Consider the following 22,930-nt stretch of genomic DNA (forward strand, 5'->3'; position numbering starts at 1 on the left):
GCAGCCCCCCCCCCTTTTTTAACAGTAAAATGCATTTTGACATATTGCATATAAATAGAACATACATTCTTATTCCTCTGGCTGTACATGGTGCAGAGTCACACAGGTAGTGTAATCATACATGTATATAGGGTAATAATAATGTCTGTCTCATTCTACTGTCCTTCCCATCCCCACAGCCCCACCCCTCCCCTCACTCCCCTCTACACAAACCAGATTTTCTTTTATTCTTCCCTATCTCCCTGCCCCACTATGGATCAGCATCCACTTATCAGAGAAAACATTTATTGCAGCCCTTTTATAAGGCACAAGTTCAGTCCTAAGAGATGGGTCCTCATGATTTAATCACTTCTCAAAAGGCCCCAGCTCTTATTACACTACAGTGGGGGTTACATTTCAACACATGAATTTGGGAGGTCATTAAGACCACAGCAGAGAGTGACCTCAGCTTCAAACCTAAGAGTGAATAGAAGAAAACAGGATTGTGTTTCTAAGGTAGTAAGAGTATACTTAAGCTGAGTGATGAATACAGGGTGTTCATGTTATTAATAGTCTTTAATCTGTACATGTGTTTTACACTTACTATTTTAAATGAATGATGTAGTTTACACCTTTAAAAAGTATTTTTTATTAATTTTTTTTTTCCAGTCTTAAGAGTGATGGATAACAGTGGGTAGTCTGATAAAACATGTGAGCTCCTGGCACTTCCAGGTATATTACCTTGGACAACCACTTAACTTCTCTGCACTTTAATTGCTTCAAGTATAAAATGGGAATTACAATAGCACCTCCCTCATATAGTTGTGGTAAGTATTAAATAAGATTATATACACAGAGTGAGCTAAGTAGTGTCTCCCCAAAATCCATGTCCACTTGGAATTGTAGAATATTTCCTAATTTGGAAATATGGTCATGTTAGATGTGATCGGTTAAGATGTGGTCACACTAAATTAAGGTGGGGTCTAAATCCAATTTCTAGTGTCCTTATGAGAAGAAAATACCCAAGAGATGAAGACATAAGAAGAAGGCAATGTGGTGCATGAGGCCTAATCAAGTGAGACAGTTACAAATCAAAGAATGCCAAGGGCTTAGGGCCCCCCACTGGAAGCTCAAATAGACAGGATTCCCTACAGCTCTCCATGGGAATTTGGCCCTGTTGATCCCTTGGTTTCAGACTTTTGGAGAACTGTGAGAGAATAATTTTCTGTTGTTTTAAGGTACTCAGTTTGTGGCACTTTGTTATAGCACTCATAGGAAATTGATACATTGATATAGCCTTGTTCTTAACAAAGAGAAAATGCTCACTAATAATTAGCAATTACTATATTGCTAATTACCTAAATATAACTTTCCTGTAAATTCAAATTTCTGTGCCAATTATTTTAACTTGAAATCTTTTCTCTTTCTATTCTAGTTCTGCCGAACACTGAAGTAATTAAGACCTATACCACCTTTTTTTTTTTTTCCCCTCGTGAAAGATTGAACCCAGGGGAATTCAACCACTGAGCTACAGCCCCATCTCTTTTTATTTTTTATTTTGAAACAGGATCTTGCTAAGTTGCCTAGGGCCTCACTAAGTTGTCAAGGCTGTCCTGAAACTTGTGAGCCTCCTGCCTCAACCACCTCAGTTGCTGGGATTACAGGTGTATACCACCATGCCCAGCCCCTACATCACCTTTTACCTTGCAGTATAGTTAGGTGAATACTTAGCTCTCCTTTTACTTGTGAGGTCTGTGGGATAGAAACTAAGCCTTATTCAACCCTGAGCACCACAGTAAATAAATATTTGAGTGCATATGAGAGGTTGGGAGCAGTGTTAGGTATGGGGGTTATAAAAGTTGATTGTGCTGCTGTCTGTCCTCCATAGAGATTTAGATGGGAGGGAGTCAGATGAGTCACTGTGGGTCTCTTGGGTAAATGTTAAACAGAGCTGGAGAAGGAGGGCTGGCTTTCCGTCAGTGGTAGTACAGAACAGACTTTACTCAAAGGTTACTTTTAGCTGAGACTTAAAGAGTTACCAAGTGGAATTCAGGGTTTAGGGGAGGACGAGAGAAGGCAATATTTCCAGGAATTTACAGATTGTAATGACCTAGTAGAGCAGTTCTAATGCTACGCATTATTCCTTGAAGGAATCTTTTACTAAGACTCAATACATAGGACTTGCCTGGTGGCTGCTGGATGTTTTGGCTCAACCCATATTTCCCGAATCCCTAGACCACTCTGAAATCAAAGGGAAAATCCCGCATCTTCTCAGGTGCTATACCACATTGATGCTGGGACATAAAATCAGGGGACAGAAACTGAGAACTAAGTAGGCAGAAAGGTTCTAGGAGAGTCCAACAGAAAGAAGACATGATTTGATGATTTGAGGTCCTGCACACACACACACACACAAAAAAAAAAATTAGAGAGGAGAAGAGAAAAAGCAAAGGAATGTAAAAATAGATTAAGTTCCTTCTCTCCTGCAACTTTGAAAAGACTTAAGTGTTAGGTTAAAAGTTGTATGGGTGAATCTGGGTTCCTCCTTACCCTGATAGCTTTGGGAGGGAATAAGAAGAAAAGATGGCAGCCTAAGAAATCAGGGAGCCAGAAAGAACAGATCTGAGAAGAGGAGGGAAAGTCTTTCAACTTACTATTAGGTAAATTCAAACTTCTGCACCAATCATTTTAAATTCAAACTTTCAACTTACTATTTTATGGACTCAGCCAAAATCGATGGGGTCTCAAGATGACAGAGAGACTAAATACCTGGTCAGATCCTGCACTAAGTTCATAGGGAAGCTCCAAGAAGAACTCAAGTTCACTCTGAAAGTGTGTGTGTTTTGCAGACTGAGGTTCCCCAGGAGTTGTTATACTCTATGTAGTCTACTAACGATTTGATACTTAGATAGCATAATATATTCTACTCATTGATTTTTAAAATTAACTTTATTAAAGCATAATTTAAATTCAATAAAATGCACCTATTTAAAATGTACATTTTGGTGAGTTCTGACAAGTTTATACACCCAAGTAAACCACTACTACAATCAAGGTACAAAACATTTCCCTCACTCCAGAAAATTCCTTCAGGTAGTCAAACCTCCTCCCACATTGGCCAGCTCCAAGAAACCACTGATCTGCTTTCTGTCAATATAGATTAGTTGTGTCTTTCTGGAGTTCCCTATAAATGAAAACATACAGTACGTACATTTCTGGTTTCTTTTACTCAGCATAATATTTTTGAGATCCACCCATGTCTTTGTGTATATCAATAGTTCATCTGGTTTTTATGACTGACTAGCAAGCAGTTCATTATATGAACATACTGAATTTGTTTATTCACCTGTAGATGAGATTAGAGTTTTTCCCACATTTTGACTATTGTGAATTAAGATTTTGTGAAAAAATATTTACATGTCTTTCTGTAAACATATGTTTTCATTTCTTTTGAGTAAATATTAGGAGTAGGATTTCTGGGTATATCCTTTAAAGTGTATCTTTACATTTATAAGAAATCATTTTCCATAATGGTTTCAGTTTTGCTTTCCCACCAGCAATGTATGAGAGCTCCATGGCTCTGCATCCTTGCCAACACTGTCTTTGAACTTGGCATGTTATTGTTGTTGTTGTTGTTTTTTAATTTCAGAAATTCAATGTAGTAGTTTCTCTTGAACTTGTAGTTTGCATTTCCTTAATAATATTAAGCGTCTTGTGCTAATTGGTCGTTCATATAACATTTTATATAAAAATACCTGTTCAAATTTTTGTTCAGTTTTCATTGGATCATTTCTTATTATTAAGTTCCATGTGCTTTAAGTATTCTGGGTAAAAGTACTTTATCATATCTATTGCAAATACATCTATATAACCAGCATCCCCCCAAACTATCATTTCCTCAACTACCTTGGCATTTTAGTTGAAAATCAATTATCTGTATATATATGGTCTACTTCTGGACTCTATTCTGTTTCTTTGATCTGTATGTCCATTTATACACCAATGTCACATGTCTTTATTTTTATAATAAATCTTGAAATTAGGCGTTAAACAATATAAATCCTTTAGCTTTACTCTTCAATTTTAAAGTTGTTCCTTATTTGGTAGTTTTCATTGTTCAGGTATTACATATATCTTGTTAAATTTCCCATAAGTATTTTGCTTTTGATTGCAGTTTTTGTAAACTGCAATTTGAATGAATATTACTGTTTATAAATACTATTTTCAATAAAATTATATTGTAATAAAATATGAAAATAGTTATCAATAAAAATTATAAGTACTATTTGTAAATTACTATTTCAGTGCTTTAATTTTGTCCCATTTTTCAATCATTAGTACAGAATTACTGAGTGCAGAGAGTATGCTACCCAAAAGTTCCCTTGAAACTTGCTGGAGAAATTTTAAAAATTCATAGATGGAAGTGCTGCCTAAGTAAGAAATGGCTTCCTCTAGTGGGATTCTCAGATTTCAGCAAAAATCAGAGGAACCCTAAAAGGTAATTTAGTTAAAAGAGACCCAAATTCAGTTAGTCTAGCTCTGTGTGAAGAGGAGGTAAGGGTGTTTGGGTTAAGGATTGAGTTAAGGGTTCATGAAGGTAGAGAGAGGGGGAAGAAAAAGTCCTGCTTAGCCTCTCAGAATCCCCTGGGCATTTTTTTCAGAATCTCCAGATATTCTGATACTCAATACTCAGGCATGTGTCCTCCCCTTATTCCCATTCAATAACAACTGTGATCTAGAGCTAATGTATTAATGGAAAGCAGTGTATCTGTCAGTGTGGAGGGTAGAAAATAGTTGTGAATGATGTGGAGTCACTTGAAAGATGGGTGTTTAGTGTGAAGCCCTGAAGAAAAGTCATTTTGAACCTGTAATTCCTGCCACAAAACTACTGTTCTATAATTTGCAACCAGTTCTGGTGGGGAATACTTCAATTTCTCATCAGAATGGAAATTCCCATAGGTAATATCATAAATCATTATGAAATGGTTACAAGAACCAACAAGAATTGTTTGAAAGAACTATTACCTTAAAAAAAAGTCTCAGTCCACTGTGGATATGGTTTAGGAACTTTTGATGGGAGAGGCTATGAAGAACAGGGAGTAGGAGGTAAAATCTGAGGTATTCATGTAAAATTGATCAAGTTCAAAATAAACACAATAAGGGAAAGAAGTAAACAAACAAATATACAAAGCAAAAACTAGTTGGAGAATTGAAAATAACTTTATTCTATTCATGATTGTGTTGACACTGGCCTAGGATGATTCAGAACACAGGAAGGTATCTAAGGTAGGTATCTGTTAGTTTGACTTACGGAGTTTAACTTGCCAACCAATGAATGAGATACAGAAACATTCATGCAGATTTTGCAAAGATACCTTGGCATTAGCCTAACAAACTCCTGCCCATCCTTCTAAGTTCATCTCAAATAGCACTTTCTCTTGAAACCCAGATTTAGTTACCCACATGGCAAATCTTCCTCCTCCCTGCTCACACAGAACTTTATTCATAACCTAATTTTTGTACATTCTAGGATAAACCATAACTATTTTGTTTACCTGTCTTGCTCTCCCCAACCCTTCTAAGAGCAATTTGCATCAATTACCAATTTTCATTTCTACCTCAGACTTTGCTTCTGAGCTTCATTCCCCTAAAATTCATCTACCATTTCTGACTTTGCTACTTGAGTCTGTCAAAAGGACCTCAAACTCAAAGTATTCAGGCCAAACTCACAACACCTATTCCTTTTCTAGTCTCAACTCTCTCTCAGTGAATAGCTTCTCTTTTTCTCTAGTTGGGCAAGCGAGAAATGTACAGTCATCCTTGACACCCACACCCCTGTCATTCTCCACACCCACATCACCCAATGACTTCACTTCCTAAATATCTCCAGGCTCTACCACGTTCATTCATTCTCACTGTCATCCCCCTGGACCAATCTTGCAGCACCTTTTCTTCTGCATGCTTGTGGTATCCCATCATTGACCTCTCCACATGCACTCTAGCTTGCCTCTAACCTGTTCCCCCCTTGAAATATCTGGGGTTGGGGCACTGGCCTACCTATAATGCTTCCAAGTTTTCCTTTACTCTTGGAATAAAAACCCAGATCCCTAACATGCCTTCCAGATCCCTATGTGCTCTCAATCTTCTCATCTTACTAGCCTGTTCCCATCATTTCCTGCCATGTAGCTATGCTGGTCACTTTCCCTTTCTTCTTTTTACTTTGAAACAATTTCAGAACTACAAAAAAGTTGCAAAAATATACAAAGATTTCTTGTATATCCTTCACCCAACTTCCCCCAATATGAACATCTTATAAAACCATGGTAAAATGATTAAATCCAACACAATACTATTCACTAATCTACAGACTTCTTCAAATTTTGCCCATTGGCCCAGGATCCCAATTCATGATTCCTCATTGCGTGTGAATGTCATGGTTTCCAAGTCTTCTCCAACCTGGAACATCTCCTCAGCCTCCTTTTACCATCCATGACCTTGACAACCGTGATGAACACAAGTATTTATCTAGCAGCATAATTCTCAATTTGTCTGATGTTTTCTTATGTTTGGATACAGGTTATACATATTTTGGCAAGTGTTTTTCTCAGGGAATCATTACCAGGAGGCCCATGGTATCATCCTGTACCAGTACTAGTGATGTTAATATTAAGCCCTTGGTTTTGATGATGACTACAAGATTCTACCTTGAAAGTTAATTTTTTTTCCTTTTTGCTGGGAAAGAGATATTTTGAACCTATATAAGTATTTTTTTCTTATCATACTTTTTTGGACTAATTTTAGTATCATTGATGGTTCTTACATGCAGTAATTATTATTGTGGTGTTTGCCAAGTGGTGATTTTCTATTTCCATCATTCCTTCTACATTTATTCATTGAAATTCTAATGTAATGAACAGCTTTCCTTCCTAGTTACTGTATTTACTCAATTGTCTAATATCATTGTAGGTTCATGGATGTTTATTTTATTCTGAGTTCTAATCTATCTCTATTGTTACATATTTTTATGCTCAAATTGTTGGAAATTTTGGACTTGTCCCTTTTAGTTTCCATAATATCAATAGGCCACAAGGCCTTTGAATATGCTGTTCTCCTAGCTAGGAATAATTATTTAATTATTTAATAATTATTTAACTTTCCCCTGTCACCTCCTTTCCATTCCTGACTTCTTTGTGCAGTGACTCTCTTATTAATTCAGCTCCAATGTCAAACCAGAAATGGCCCCCATTATAAGTACTATTTATTTTTCTTCATAGTACTTCACATATTTTGAAATTAAGCATTCTTGTGTAAACATACCTAAGGGAAGGGGTTGTATCTGTTTTAGACTAGTTTACAAATAAGCATTTCATAAATTATTCAGATTTAGTTAATTAATGAGTGAACTTAACACCTAAAAGTAGATGAGATCATTGCAGAATAATGCCTTATTATTCATTTTTACTCCAAGAGAAGGTTTTTCCCCCAATATATCTCATAGATTCAGATAAGATATGGTTGACAGACAGTTTGACATGTTGAAGATGAATCTTTAAAAATTCATTGAATTCTTATTCAGTGACTTGGGCTGATCTAATGGTATTTCCTAGATGGCTGAATTCTATGCAGGGCATTTTATTTTTTATTTGTTTCTTGACCTACACACACACACACACACACACACACACACACGTATATATAGATATATATAATTGCAGTATATATGTGCATATATATATATGCACATATATGTGTACACACATCCATATCTCATGTATGGCCTCTCTGATAAGGAAGGATTTAAACTTCTGATACTGAACTATGGGGAGGAAATATATAACTGGTTGCAAAGAGTTCTATGAACTCAATTGTTCTGAACCCTGATTGTCTGAAATATTTTCTTCATTCAGAACACTGCAGGTGACATATTTAGAAGTTAGACATTAAAGTTTATACCAGGCCCTTAGAATAAATTCCATACTCTGTTCAAATAGGATTCTCACTGAGCAGTTTTCATTTTCAATTTGAAAACTTTGAGCACCAAGGTTTTCTGATAATTTGAGGATAGAGAGCAGACACTACAAAGGTAGCAGACCTTCAGGCAGTTTGAAAATGATGTCCCCAGGTAGCATTCTGTTCTATTTTCTCAAGTTAGTTGCTTGAATTCTCAGGTGGAATGAAGATTCCAGAGAACATTCTCCTTACAGGTAAGAACAGCTGAGAAGGTTTTTCCCCCAGTGTGCAGTCCAGCACAGAGGCCATACCAAATCTTGGGGTTTTCAATCATCTGGGTCTTCCAGAGTTAAGAAAGAAATATAAGGAACTTACTTGAAAAAAAATAGATTTCTCTGGGCAAAGACTTGAAATAAGCAAAACTTCTCTCAAGCTTCTCTCTTCAATATTTTATTTGGAAAGTTACCTGTCCATAAACAACCATGTGTGTCAAGAATGATGAAGGGTCTGAGATTTTACCCTACTTGCAAACTAACAAGTGAGCCTACCACAGTTTCATGAATGCCAACAAGAGACTTCTGGGTCAGAGACAAAGGACAGTTTATTACTCACTGTAATAACAGTAGCCAGAATATCTGCATTTTTTTTTCATCATGAACATTAATTTCCATAGGGTGATGACAGCTGTACACTGTCTCTGGAAGGAGACATTATTTCTCTTATTCTATATAGTAAGCACACTTGCCTTTGTTTCAGAGAGAGAGATTTCTTCACCTTCTGAAGTGATAGGCAAACCTGCTCTTTGCTTTGAAAGAGACACTTTCTACCTTTCAAGGCTGTCGGTTATGTAAGTATCTTAGAAAAAAAAGTTTTTAATAAGAGACAGCTAATGCTTTGATCAGAAAATATGCAGAAACAGAAGAGAACCTTGGATTTTTAAAAATTTTGTTTGTTTGTTTTTGCTGCAGCATGTTCTCCCCTTTTCTTCTGATTGCAGTATTCTTGCAACCCACTGGGTGTACATGAAAGTTTGTACTCCCTTTCTGATGACTCTTCACTAGTACACATATACACTCCCAAACTCACTTGGCCTCTACTCAAAACCCATAGGACATCTATTGTACAGGGAGGCAATCTGCTTTTAAATACATCTTTAGGCAAGTACTCATTGGTACAAAAGCCTTGGATAAAATCATTTGGAGGCTGTGGGTAGATGGAAGGAGCCTCTGACACTTCTAATTTCTCATGTCCATAGGGACTGGTGATAATTACCACATGCCTGGAACATGGTGATACTCAGTAGAAGTGAACTATTGTGCCAGTCAAAACATATTAAGCTTTTGCCACAGTAACAAAGTATCTCCAAATATAGAAGGGTGCTTTATTCTTTACCTGTTATGTGCCCATTGCAGGTGGGCTAGAGGCTCTACTTTGCATTGTCCTTCCTCTAGGACCCAGGCTGAGAGGGCAGCCATTGTCTGGGGCATAGCTGGCCCCTGTGGTAGAGGAAAAGAACTCTGCAGAAACTAGTATGGATGATTAAACACCCTAGCCTAGAACACATCACTCCTCCTCATAAACCACTGGCTAGATCCAGGGACATATGCCCACAAGAGGGCCAAAGAATACAGTGCTACCAAGTGCCCAGGATACAGAGGAAAGAAATTAGGGGAACGTCATAATGATTACTATAGCAGTTATTATGGTTATTAAAAATTACAATCAGAACATATACAATGGCAGAGGATACCACATTGCTTCTTCAGCATCTTTTCTGTCTTTTTTCTTCTTCCTTCTCCTCCTTGTGATCAACCTTCTCTTTCTTCTTCTTCCTCTTTTTTTGGGGGGAGGGGGTAATAGAAACCTCAGTTTTCTCCAGGTCTCACCCTTGACCTCACATACAACCACAGACCTCAGTGAATATGAACAACACCCTCAACTCCTTGAGTGGCCTGATAGGTCAAGAGGTGTTACCTTCTCTCACCAGTGATTGATTAAGGGATAAGGACATGTAGGTAAATCAGGCCAATGACATACACAAAAGATGCTTTGGGTTCCTGGGGACTTAGGGAATATTTACATGTCTGTCTTCCCTGAGCTTTCAGAAATGAGTCTTCTTAGAGACATTGTCCAGTACAGACATGAGGCTTGGAACCAGATGCAGTATTCTTGCAACCAGCCTAAGGATGATGCTGCAAAAAGAACCTGAAGGGGAAAGATATAGAGACACTAGACTAGGTAAATCTAAAATCCTCTGGACCTCCCATAATGGACCCTCACTCTTGAAGCCAGAATGAAGAGGATTTTGTTACTTTTACCTTAAAGCAATCTAAGTAATACTATTATCTTTCTGTTAATTTTGAGAAAGAAGAGTGGGTAAGGGGCAGAGCTGGGGACACCTGTGTCCTATCAGTGGTAGCAACAATCTGAAGATGTTCATCATGCCTATGGCTCACTACTAAACTATCCACTACCCCCAGAAAACAGAGCTTCAAACCCTGTCAACTGGGGCATTTTGCTGGCCTGTGCTGCAGCTGTAGTCCTAACCTCTTAGGAAAGATCTATTACTCTGTCTGGAGGAAAGTGCTGTTCCTAAGACCTGTGATTAACCCCCTGATTTTGATCTTCAGTGCAGATTTCCTGCTGGTTCTCTTTGAGCCCTCTGGAGGGATGTGCTTGTAGGATTTAACTGCAACTTCAAGGACAAGGTCATGAGATATTCCTGTGACTTGACTGCAAACTGCCTGGTTGCACTAGCTAAGCTGTTGCACACTGACCATGCCCAAGGATGACAGGTAAGCCCTTGCAATTTCTGCAGCATCAGGTCAGGTGATTCCCTTGGATGAATTCTGATGCACCTATGGGGAGGCTAAGCAAGCCTATTTGCTTTAATTTGCTGAAGTTGGGTTACTTTATGCCTTTTTTTAAAAAAATGTCTTATTCATTTACTCTGAATCACAGCAGGATAGAGCTTTGCAAACCTCTGACTATATTGCTAGGCTTTTATTTTTCATATTGTTCTAGTTCATACCAAAAGGGACAATATCTCATTTTTTTTTATTGGTCGTTCATAACATTACATAGTTCTTAATACATCATATTACATGGTTGATTCACATGGATTATGAACTCCCGCTTTTACCCCGTATACAAATTGCTGTATCACATCAGTTTCCCTTCCATTGATTGACATATTGCCTTTCTAGTGTCTGATGTATTCTGCTGATTGTCCTATTCTCTACTATCCCCCCTCCCCTCCCCTCCCCTCCCCTCCCCTCCCCTTTTCTCTCTCTACCCCTTCTACTGTAAATCATTTCTTCCATTTGTATTATCTTGTCTTACCCCTCCTTTCCTCTTATATGACATTTTTTATAACCCTGAGGATCGCCTTCCATTTCCATGCACTTTCCCTTCTCACTCCCTTTCCCTCCCACCTCTCATCCCTGTTTAATGTAAATCTTCTTCTCAAGCTCTTCGTCCCTACCCTGTCCTTGTTTACTCTCCTTATATCAAAGGAGTCATTTGGAATTTGTTTTTTAAAGATTGACTAGCTTCACTTAGCATAATCTGCTCTAATGCCATCCATTTCCCTCCAAATTCTATGATTTTGTCATTTTTTAATGCAGAGTAATACTCCATAGTATATAAATGCCACATTTTTTTTATCCATTCATCTATTGAAGGGCATCTAGGCTGGTTCCACAGTCTTGCTATCGTGAATTGAGCTGCTATGAACATCGATGTAGCAGTGTCCCTGTAGCATGCTCTTGTTAGGGCTTTAGGGAATAGACCCAGAAGGGGAATAGCTGGGTCGAATGGTGGTTCCATTCCCAGCTTTCCAAGAAATCTCCATACTGCTTTCCAAATTGGCTGCACCAATTTGCAGTCCCACCAGCAGTGAACAAGAGTGCCCTTTTCCCCGCATCCTCTCCAGCACTTATTGTTGTTTGACTTCCTAATGGCTGCCAGTCTTACTGGAGTGAGATGGTATCTTAGGGTAGTTTTGATTTGCATTTCTCTGACTGCTAGCGATGGTGAGCATTTTTTCATGTACTTGTTGATCGATTGTAAGTCCTCCTCTGAGAAGTGTCTGTTCAGGTCCTTGGCCCATTTATTGATTGGGTTATTTGTTATCTTATTGTCTAATTTTTTGAGTTCTTTGTATATTCTGGTTATTAGGGCTCTATCTGAAGTGTGTGGAGTAAAGATTTGTTCCCAGGATGTAGGCTCCCTGTTTATCTCTCTTATTGTTTCTTTTGCTGAGAAAAAACTTTTTAGTTTGAGTAAGTCCCATTTGTTGATTCTATTCGTTAACTCTAGCGCTATGGGTGTCCTATTGAGGAATTTGGAGCCCGATCCCACAGCGTGTAGATCATAACCAACTTTTTCTTCTATCAGATGCCATGTCTCTGATTTAATATCAAGCTCCTTGATCCATTTTGAGTTAACTTTTGTGCACGGCGAGAGATAGGGATTCAGATTCATTTTGGTGCAAATGGATTTCCAGTTTTCCCAGCACCATTTGTTGAAGATGCTATCCTTCCTCCATTGCATGCTTTTAGCCCCTTTATCAAAAATAAGATAGTTGTAGTTTTGTGGATTGGTTACTGTGTCCTCTATTCTGTACCATTGGTCCACCCGCCTGTTTTGGTACCAGTACCATGCTGTTTTTGTTACTATTGCTCTGTAGTATAGTTTGAAGTCTGGTATCGCTATACCGCCTGATTCACACTTCCTGCTTAGTATTGTTTTTGCTATTCTGGGTCTTTTATTGTTCCATATGAATTTCATGATTCTTTTATCGATTTCTACAAGATATGCTGTTGGGATTTTGATTGGCATTGCATTGAACTTATATAGGACTTTTGGTAATATCTCCATTTTGATGATGTTAGTTCTGCCTATCCATGAGCAGGGTATATTTTTCCATCTTCTAAGGTCTTCTTCTATGTCTATCTTTAGGGTTCTGTAATTTTCATTGTATAAATCTTTCACCTCTCTTGTTAGGTTGATTCCCAAGTATTTTATTTTTTTGGGGGATATTGTGAATGGAGTAGTTGTCCTCATTTCCGTTTCAGAGGCTCTGTCGCTGATATACAGGAATGCCTTTGATTTATGCGTGTTGATCTTATATCCTGCCACTTTGCTGAATTCATTTATTAGCTCTAATAGCTTCTTTGTAGACCCTTTTGGGTCTGCTAGGTATAGAATCATATCATCTGCAAATAGTGATAATTTAAGTTCTTCTTTTCCTATTTTTATGCCTTTAATTTCTTTCGTCTGCCTAATTGCTCTGGCCAGTATTTCGAGGACTATGTTGAACAGAAGTGGTGAGAGAGGGCATCCCTGTCTTGTACCAGATCTTAGAGGGAATGCCTTCAATTTTTCTCCATTCAAAATGATGCTGGCCTGTGGCTTATCATAGATTGCTTTTACAATGTTGAGGTATGATCCAGTTATCCCTAATTTTTCTAGAGTTTTGAACATAAAGGGATGCTGTACTTTGTCGAAAGCTTTTTCTGCATCTATCGATATGATCATATGGTTCTTATTTTTAAGTCTATTGATGTGGTGGATAACATTTATTGATTTCCGTATATTGAACCAACCTTGCATACCAGGGATGAATCCTACTTGATCATGGTGTATAATTTTTTTGATATGTATTTGAATCCGATTCGCCAGAATTTTATTGAGGATTTTTGCATCAAGGTTCATTAGAGATATTGGTCTGTAGTTTTCTTTCTTTGAAGTGTCTTTGTCTGGTTTCGGAATCAGGGTGATGTTGGCCTCGTAGAACGAATTTGGAAGTTCTCCCTCTTTTTCTATTTCCTGAAATAGCTTGAAAAGTATTGGTGTTAGTTCCTCTTTAAAGGTTTTGTAAAACTCTGCTGTATATCCATCCGGTCCTGGGCTTTTCTTAGTTGGTAGTCTTTTGATGGTTTCTTCTATTTCCTCTATTGTTATTGGTCTGTTTCGGTTGTCTATATCCTCCTGGCTCAATCTGGGCAGATCATAAGACTCAAGGAATTTATCTATGCCTTCACTATCTTCTATTTTATTGGAGTATAAGGATTCAAAGTAATTTCTGATTATCTTCTGTATTTCTAAAGTGTCTGTTGTGATATTGCCTTTTTCATCCCGTATGCTAGTAATTTGGGTTCTCTCTCTTCTTCTCTTCGTTAGCATGGCTAAGGGTCTGTCAATTTTATTTATTTTTTCAAAGAACCAGCTTTTAGTTTTGTCAATTTTTTCAATTGTTTCTTTTGTTTCAATTTCATTAATTTCAGCTCTGATTTTAATTATTTCTTGCCTTCTACTTCTTTTGCTGTTGTTTTGCTCTTCTTTTTCTAGGATTTTGAGATGAAGTATGAGATCATTTATTTGTTGGTTTTTTCTTTTTTTGAGGAATGAACTCCAAGCAATGAATTTTCCTCTTAGAACTGCTTTCAATGTGTCCCATAGATTCCGATATGTTGTGTCTGTGTTTTCATTTAACTCTAGGAATTTTTTAATTTCCTCCTTGATGTCTTCTAAAACCCATTGATCACTCAGCAACCTATTGTTCATTCTCCAGGTGATGTTTGATTTTTCCTTTCTTCTTTTATCATTGATTTTCAGTTTCATTCCATTATGATCAGACAAGATGCATGGTATTATCTCTACCTCTTTGTATTGTCTAAGAGTTGCCCTGTGACATAGTATATGGTCTATTTTTGAGAAGGTTCCATGTGCTGCTGAGAAAAAAGTGTAGCTACTTGATGTTGGGTGGTATAGTCTATATATGTCAATTAAGTCTAGGTTGTTAATTGTGTTATTGAGTTCTATAGTTTCCTTATTTAACTTTTGTTTGGAAGATCTGTCCAGTGGTGAGAGAGGTGTGTTGAAGTCTCCCATGATTACTGTATGGTGGTCTATTAGACTCTTGAACTTGAGAAGAGTTTGCTTGATGAACATGGCTGCTCCGTTATTTGGGGCATATATATTTATGATTGTTATGTCTTGTTGGTGTATGGTTCCCTTGAGCAGTATGAAGTGTCCTTCTTTATCCCTTTTGATTAGCTTTGGCTTGAAATCTATTTTATTAGATATGAGTATGGACACTCCTGCTTGTTTCCGTGGTCCATATGAGTGATATGATTTTTCCCAACCTTTCACCTTCAGTCTATGTACATCTTTTCCTATCAAATGCGTCTCCTGTAGACAGCATATTGTTGGGTCTTGTTTTTTGATCCATTCTACTAGCCTGTGTCTCTTAATTGGTGAGTTTAAGCCATTAACATTTAGGGTTATTATTGAGATATGGTTTGTTCTTCTATCCATATTTGTTTATTGATGTTACTAAACCTGATTTGTTATCCTCTTTGACTACTTTCCCCCCTTTACTGTCCTACCTCCCATTGTTGGTTATCAATGTTATTTTCCATTTCCTCTTCCTGTAATGTTTTGCCAAGGATTTTTTGAAGAGATGGTTTTCTAGCTGCGAATTCTTTTAACTTTTGTTTATCGTGGAAGGTTTTAATTTCATCTTCTAACCTGAAGCTTAATTTCGCCGGATACAAGATTCTTGGTTGGAATCCATTTTCTTTAAGCGTTTGAAATATGTTATTCCAGGATCTTCTAGCTTTTAGAGTCTGTGTTGAGAGATCAGCTGTTATTCTGATTGGTTTACCCCTAAATGTAATCTGCTTCCTTTCCCTTGTAGCTTTTAAAATTCTCTCCTTGTTCTGTATGTTGGACATCTTCATTATAATGTGTCTTGGTGTGGATCTCTTATGATTTTGCACATTCGGCGTCCTGTAGGCTTCTAGGATTTCGGATTCTGTCTCATTCTTCAAGTCTGGGAAGTTTTCTTGTATTATTTCACTGAATAGATTGCTTAATCCTTTGGTTTGGAGCTCTGTGCCTTCCTGTATCCCAATGACTCTTAAGTTAGGTCTTTTGATATTATCCCATAGCTCTTGAATGTTCTGCTCATGGTTTCTTAGTAGACTTGCTGAGCTATCTATGTTCTTTTCAAGTTGAAATACTCTGTCTTCATTGTCTGATGTTCTATCTTCTAAGTGATCCACTCTGCTGGTAGTATTCTCAATTGAGTTTTTAAGTTGGTTTATTGTTTCCTGCATTCCTAGTATTTCTATTTGTTTGTTTTTTATTACCTCTATCTCCCTGTGAAATTGATCTTTAACTTCCTGGATTTGTTTGTCAATGTGATCTTTCATTGTCTGATTTTGCTGTCTCATGTCTTCCTTGAGACTCCAGATCATCTGAAGCATGTATGTCCTGAGCTCTCTATCTGACATTCCATCTGTTGCAGCTATTACCTCTTCTAAAGTTGAGTTGACCTGCATTGCCTGTGGTCCTTTCTTTCCTTGTCGTTTTATACTGCTGGCGTTTCTTTCTGCTTGGTGAAATTGTTGTGTCTTTGATATTTTCCCCCTCTATTTATTTATATTGCTCTTGTATAGTTGAAAAATCACCCTTGCAGGGCAGGTAGTGGCTGTGATCCTCCTCCAATTAGTGTGATCCGTCTACCATGCTGGCAGGCCCTAGGTCTGCTTTGCTGGTTGGTCAAAGGTCCACCTACCCAGCAGGCGCCAGGGGCACCTGTGTCACTCCATAGGTTGCTGGGCCTAACCTCCCGATGGGTTGCAGGTTCACCTCGCTTGCAGGCACTGGGGGAGGGGCCGGTTCCGCCCCTCAGCAGGCTTTGGGCCAGCTCTGCTCCTGTTCACAGTCCTGCCTACCTGCAGACACTGGGGGAGGGGACAGGCCTAGCCCTCAGCCGTCCGCCGCCGGACCTGTCCTAGTGGGTCCGGTCAGCGTTCCCCGCCGGCGCGTGTAGCTGCAGTCCCTTGGCTGGTTGCTGGGCCTGACCCGCCCGCCCGTGGCTTGCCGGTTCGCCTCGCTTGCAGGCACTGGGGGAGGGGCCGGTTCCGCCCCTCAGCAGGCTTTGGGCTCGCTCTGCTGCTGTTCCCAGTCCCTCCTCCCTGCAGACACTGGGGGAGGGGACGGGCCTAGCCCTCAGCCGTCCGCCGCCGGACCTGTCCTAGTGGGTCCGGTCAGCGTTCCCCGCCGGCGCGTGTAGCTGCAGTCCCTTGGCTGGTTGCTGGGCCTCCAATATCTCATTTTTTAAACCTGCCACATTAAATGAAATCCTGGTTTATAGTTAGATGAGTTTTTCTAAGGAGGATAAATAGAGCTTTTTTTTTTAAAAAAAATAAACAGGTGGACTGATAAGGAAGATCTTTTCTCTGGCAGCAGCTCAGTGATACAGCAAAGGAACAAAGATCTTCAATTTTGTGAAGAATTATTATCCCCGGTATGATCAACAACCAGCTGTTTGCCGTCTCACCCAGGAATAGAAAGGGAGGAAGCAGGCTTCAGTTAAAGCATCTGGGCTTTGTCTTAAATTCAGCTTGAAAGAAGATCAGAAAACTTTTAAAAACAGTGTGGATTGTTGTCCACTCACAGTGTGTCCCAAATTATTATGGTAAGCATCAGTGTGTTGGAGGTAGGTGTACTGTTCTAGTAGTTTCTAGTGTTTCTGTCCACTAGAAACTGATAAGTCTGGCTCCCTTCTGTCTTCTGCAAGCAGAATGCTTCTACTGAGCATCTTGCACAGGTTCTAAAGAGTTGAGTAAGAATGCATTGCAATGAACAAGTGAAATGCTTGAGATACTGCATGGAGGGCCCATCCCAGCATCCACACTCTTGAGACAACATTGAAAAAGTCTAAAGTGGCTTTTATTTGAAGAGGCAATTTATTAAGGAAATGATTAGTGAAGTTTTAATTTACATAACCAAGAATAGTCAATATTTATTTTCCATTTACCCTATTTGAGATAGTATTTTAAGTTGAGGTAGTGTTCTAAGTTCAGTACAACTATCCTGAGAAGGGGGTACTATGACCGTCCCCAGGTTATAGATGAAAAGGTGAAAAACAAAGAACAGAGAGATTACATAAGTAGCCCAAAACACAGCTTTGTGTGCAAGCAGACCAGCTGTATATGCTTCAGAGAAGAGACAAGCAGATAAACTATGCTGCTAAATTAGAGAACCATTCAGCCAGGAAGGAGGAAGTGATAGGAAAGACAGAAAGTAGGTAAAACACAAATATGGCTACAGGGCAAATCACTTCTTGATGTATCCTATACATTGTGAAGTTCAGCTGCTAAACTTTCTTTTCATGAGCTCTTTGGTCATCTCCCATCACCAGGGGTGGAAAGAACCTTTTGTGGTATGCCTTTTACAATCCCTTTGACCAAAAATGGTGAGATTCCCTAATTCCTTAGACTCATCTACATTCAGCTATTTCCTTCAGAGGAAGAAGGTTTGCTACTAACTTTAATGAAGTTTGGCAGTACCCAAAGAGGCTGCTGTGTAGAAGAAGGAACTACATGATCTTTTGCTGCAGCTTCTTGGAAGGGGGTGAGCCACTTCTGCTGAGCTCATTCTGCCCACCTATATTTTCAGTTCTAGTAAAATCTTTGATAAAAGGCTTGGCACAGGCCTGTTCTTGTGGTCCCAGCTGCTGGGTAGGCTGAGGCAGGAGGATCACACAGCCCACTGGGTAGGCTGAGGCAAGAGCACCCACAGCCCAGTTTGAGACCATCCTGGGCAACATAGCAAGACCCTATCTCTTCAAGCAAGCAAACAACAAAAACAAACCCTGTATTTCTTTATTCTTCTTAGTGCCCAAACTCCAGCAAATCTTCAAAATATAAAATTAGACAGAACAATCAGTAAAAGATAAAATATAGCTAAAGAATCTTTTTTTGTATGAAGAGAAAAAAAATTCAATTGACACCCATCTAGTTTCAATGTTTGAGACATGGCCAGTGTCATAAATAACATCAAAGACTATTTTAGCCTCCAGCAATTTTTCAAAAATTTTTTTTTTAATTTTGCCAATGTATCCAATTCTTTTCCTTAAACATTGAAGAAAAGGAGAGTCTGGAACCCATTTTAAAATTTTGTTATAATTCATGCTTGCCACAGTCTGATTTCTTTCAGATTCTACCCATCTTCTAAATCTAAAATATAATTCTGTAATAATATTCATGGCCAAGTATATTTCTACTTAGGAGAATAGAGAAGTTGTCTTTGAGAATCTCTTTTCTATTATAATTTTGGTTGTCTTTCCTCTACCTGTTTGTCTCCTTTTTCAAAAATCTCATCCATACTCCCTGAGGCCCAAGTTTCAATTCTCCTACTCTGTCTAGACCAGAATAACTAAACCAATGAACAAAAATAGCAGAAATAATATATAGCCTTTATTTACATGGTAATCTTCTTTTACAGATTCTAAATTTTAGACTAGGGAGTAAGAACAGTGCCTTCTGAATACTTGTGGGCTAGATCTTGGTTTCTTGATGCAAGACACTTAATATGACTGGGAATACTTGGCATAACTATCAAGGTTATAGTTTTCTAAGGGCCACTTGTTATTTTCCTTTGTTACATAATACTATCTCATTTCTGCCCTATCAATAGCCCTGCAAGCCTCCTGCACTATCAGAGCTTAGATTAGCTCAGCCTTTCAACTGAACACATTGCTCTGAACATCAGAGCAGATTGCTCTGGGATCTATACATCTCCAGCTCCAACACATAGCAGATGATACTTTATTACAGCAAAGCTTAGCTCAGTAACATACTCTAAGCCTTGGAACATTCTTGTTGGAAACTGGGTTCGGAAATCCCATGTCACTACACCTTTTGCTCATGTTTGGGAACCTCACAGGATACCAGCTCTGTCTGGCCACAAACCAGGCCTCCATCTGATTCTCTGTATAACTGATCTCATTTCTTCTCACTCCCCAAAAGGCTCCAGCCAAAAGGACTTACATCTCCAGTCCACAGAGGCATTTACAGGATACCTCTTATTTGCAGAAGGGGCACTATTTTACTTTTCACTTGGTCAGTCCTTTGATTTAAAGCTTGGCTCAGGCTATCTCTTTCTAGAAAAAGTTCTCTGTTTAGCTGGACTCCTCTCCTGAACACAAATTTGTGTTCTCTGGTGAGCACAGCTCTACAGATTCCTAAGACAGTGTTGCTCCAGCTTTTGAACCATGACCCACAGGAAGGAATAAGGAAAACATTTGAGGACACAGCAACACCCACAGTCACACACACATACATATCCATCACAAATAGGGTGAACCAAAGCCGACCTTTTGTGAAAATAATACTCTTACTAAGTAGGATGCACTTTAGTTTCTTTATTTCTAGTTCTGCTTCATCAAAAAAGGGGGGGATCTTTACCCACAAAATTGATTTCAGGACCAGCAGTTTGAAAAATTCTAAATATGGAAAACTAGACATTTAGATATTGTAAAAGACGAAACTGTAATTTAACCAGAAGGCGATTTAAGGGAGTATGTTCACAAAATTTTGTCAGAAAAGTGAAAATTTCTTCAAATATGCTATTTGCAAACAAATGCTAAATTAACCAAATCTTCTGAATTTCTAAGAATTCATTTCCTAAAGCAAGTATGTGTCTGTATAACAGTATATATGTTATATAATATACTGACATTGTATATAACATTGTATGTGTATGTGTATATACATATATGTATATATGTACATATATATATATATTTTTTTTGAGCAAGTTCAATCTAGACCTCAAAGTTACAAATATGGATAATGTGGTTGTTTCCAGGAGTTTTCATTGTAATAGAGGACACAGAAACGTGTCCAATGTTCTAAGGGCTATGACTAAGATCCATATGGGGTGCTGTGGGAGTTGGTAGGGGGCCCTTAATTCAGAAATGGGGAGGCAGGCCTTCTGGAATCAGTGATTTTTGGAGAAGGCTGGGAGGGGAGTCCTTTCTTCTGTCTATACCAAGAAAAGCAAAGTGTACCTGTTCCCAGAGCACAAGAGCATGGACCTTGTGGATATGCAGGGCATCATATATAAGCAGTCTCTATGACTGAAGAGGTAGGCAATAGCTTAGGCAGGCTAGGGAACTTGACTATCTTCTCCTGAAACATTAAAGAAGTCTATTAAGGGCTTAAGAAGAGCAGTGGGATCTGTTTTTAAAAGATCACTGAAGATGCAGTGTGGAGAATGCTGGCAGAGAAGCCAGACTGGAGCAGGAGTCTAATTGGGAGACTGGCGTCAAAAACCAGAGGAGATAGTATAGAGCCTGGCCCAAGGTATTGGTTGTGGGAGTGAAGCAGGGGTTGGACACTATCTGTTGATAGACAAGTAACATTTTACATGTTTAAATTTATCTACCGCTTTAACCTCACCAAACACTTTAACAACCTTAACTCTAATCTTCACGACTGCCTCAGCATCACCTGGGAACTTCTGAGAAATACCAGTCCTCTGACTCCCACCTACAACTTAGAGAATCAGAAACACAGCAGGTGGGGAAAGGGGCAATGATCTTATGTTAACGACACTTGGGGAATTCTGAGATAGCTAAGTTTGAAAAACACTGAGGTAGGCTAAGGTCTCTCGAGACGGGTGGTGGGGGTGACGTGACTTTTCACACTTGTGAGTGGCCCAGCGAAGACAGTCTCCTTAGCAACTGTCCCGGAGAGCTACCGCTGCAACGTTCGTCGAGGTTGCCAGGTTTTATCCTTAGAACGGCAGGACACTCAGAGTGCCGGCATTGAGTCTCCAAGGTAAGCGGCTCTCCTCTGGCCTCTGCAGCCATCGGCAGTGGCATGTGACAGCGGGTGAGAGATCTGAGCCCCGGGAACCCCAACACCCGGGAGCTTCCAGCCCTTGAGCGGGGGCGCGTCCCCGGGCAGGGCCAGGACGGGAGCGCGCCGAGGGGTGGGTCGGGCTGGGGCCGGACTGACTTGCCGTCCGAGCCACTCAGAACGCCTGGCGGCTGACACCCGGGGGCCCTACAATTAATAACACGGCGCCCGCCTGCCGCTCCGGGAATCGCTTGCTGGCTTTCGGGGAAGGACGCGCCTGGGTTAGCCTGGTCAGCTCCAACTAACTCCCCTCAGGCAGCGGCAGTGACTGGAGGTCGTGCCAATTTCCCCCAGCCTCTCCTGGAGAGCCAGCTTGAGTAGTTGCTACCGAGGTCCCGCGCTAGACGTCTCCCGGATCTCGGGGGAACTTCGTGTGGCCGCTGGGCCGGCAGGTGGGCGAGGGCGACCCTGCGGCTGGGGCTGGGCAGGAGCGTGCGGACAAGGTGAGTGGGGTAGGGAAGTCTGGGCTCCTGGTAGCACACGCTTAGCTTGGGGGACTCCCCCCCCCCCCCCAGCCGATATATCCTCTCCTTCTTCACTCTGTTCCCCGCCGAAGTTTCTCTCCGGACTTGTGGGAGGCTAAGAAGCTAACCTGCTGAAAGAGTTTGCTCAGGATACAGAGCAAGTCAATCGGATAGCCACTCCCCCAGCTGGGTGAACCAAAAATCGGCTAGGCTTTCAGCCCCAACTGGGATCCGGGAACCCCCACACCCCCGTGGCTATGACTGCACTTAAAACTTGCCCAAACCTTTTCCTAGCCCTGGAACCCGGAGGCGTCCTCCTCCTTTTAATTCAGGCAGCGGAGAGCTACTGAGACACAAGACACAATCTTCACATTCGAACCAGTAAAAACTGCCTTCCCAGTGTTTTAAAATAGGACGCGCACATGCCGGTTTGTCGCTGTTTCCTCCGGACACTTCCTGGGGACAGAGTTGGACCAGCTGGACCGCGAGGGGGGTAACTCTGGGAGCGCGTGCACATCTGTGGTCTGAATCTGGCAGAGAACGGTCCCCTGCGCGCTGGCCGGTGTTCGGGAAGTGGGTGACCCGCGGTGGAAGGAACGGGTGTCCCTGCGCTCGGCTCTGATCCACTTTCTTCCACCTTCTTTGCTCTGTCCCTCGTCGGGTCCCGAGGGTGCTCTCGCCTGGTGGCCCGGCAGAGGGCGCCAGCTCCCGATAGCTGCGGGCTGGCGGAGGGGAGGGGACTCGTGCGAGCCTCCAGGTAAGGAGCGACGTGAATCATCCCGAGAGGGGGGACCCGATCGTAGAGCAGTGGGA

This window comes from Urocitellus parryii, chromosome 9 (assembly GCF_045843805.1).
Source record: "Urocitellus parryii isolate mUroPar1 chromosome 9, mUroPar1.hap1, whole genome shotgun sequence".
In the NCBI taxonomy this organism is placed as follows: domain Eukaryota; kingdom Metazoa; phylum Chordata; class Mammalia; order Rodentia; family Sciuridae; genus Urocitellus; species Urocitellus parryii.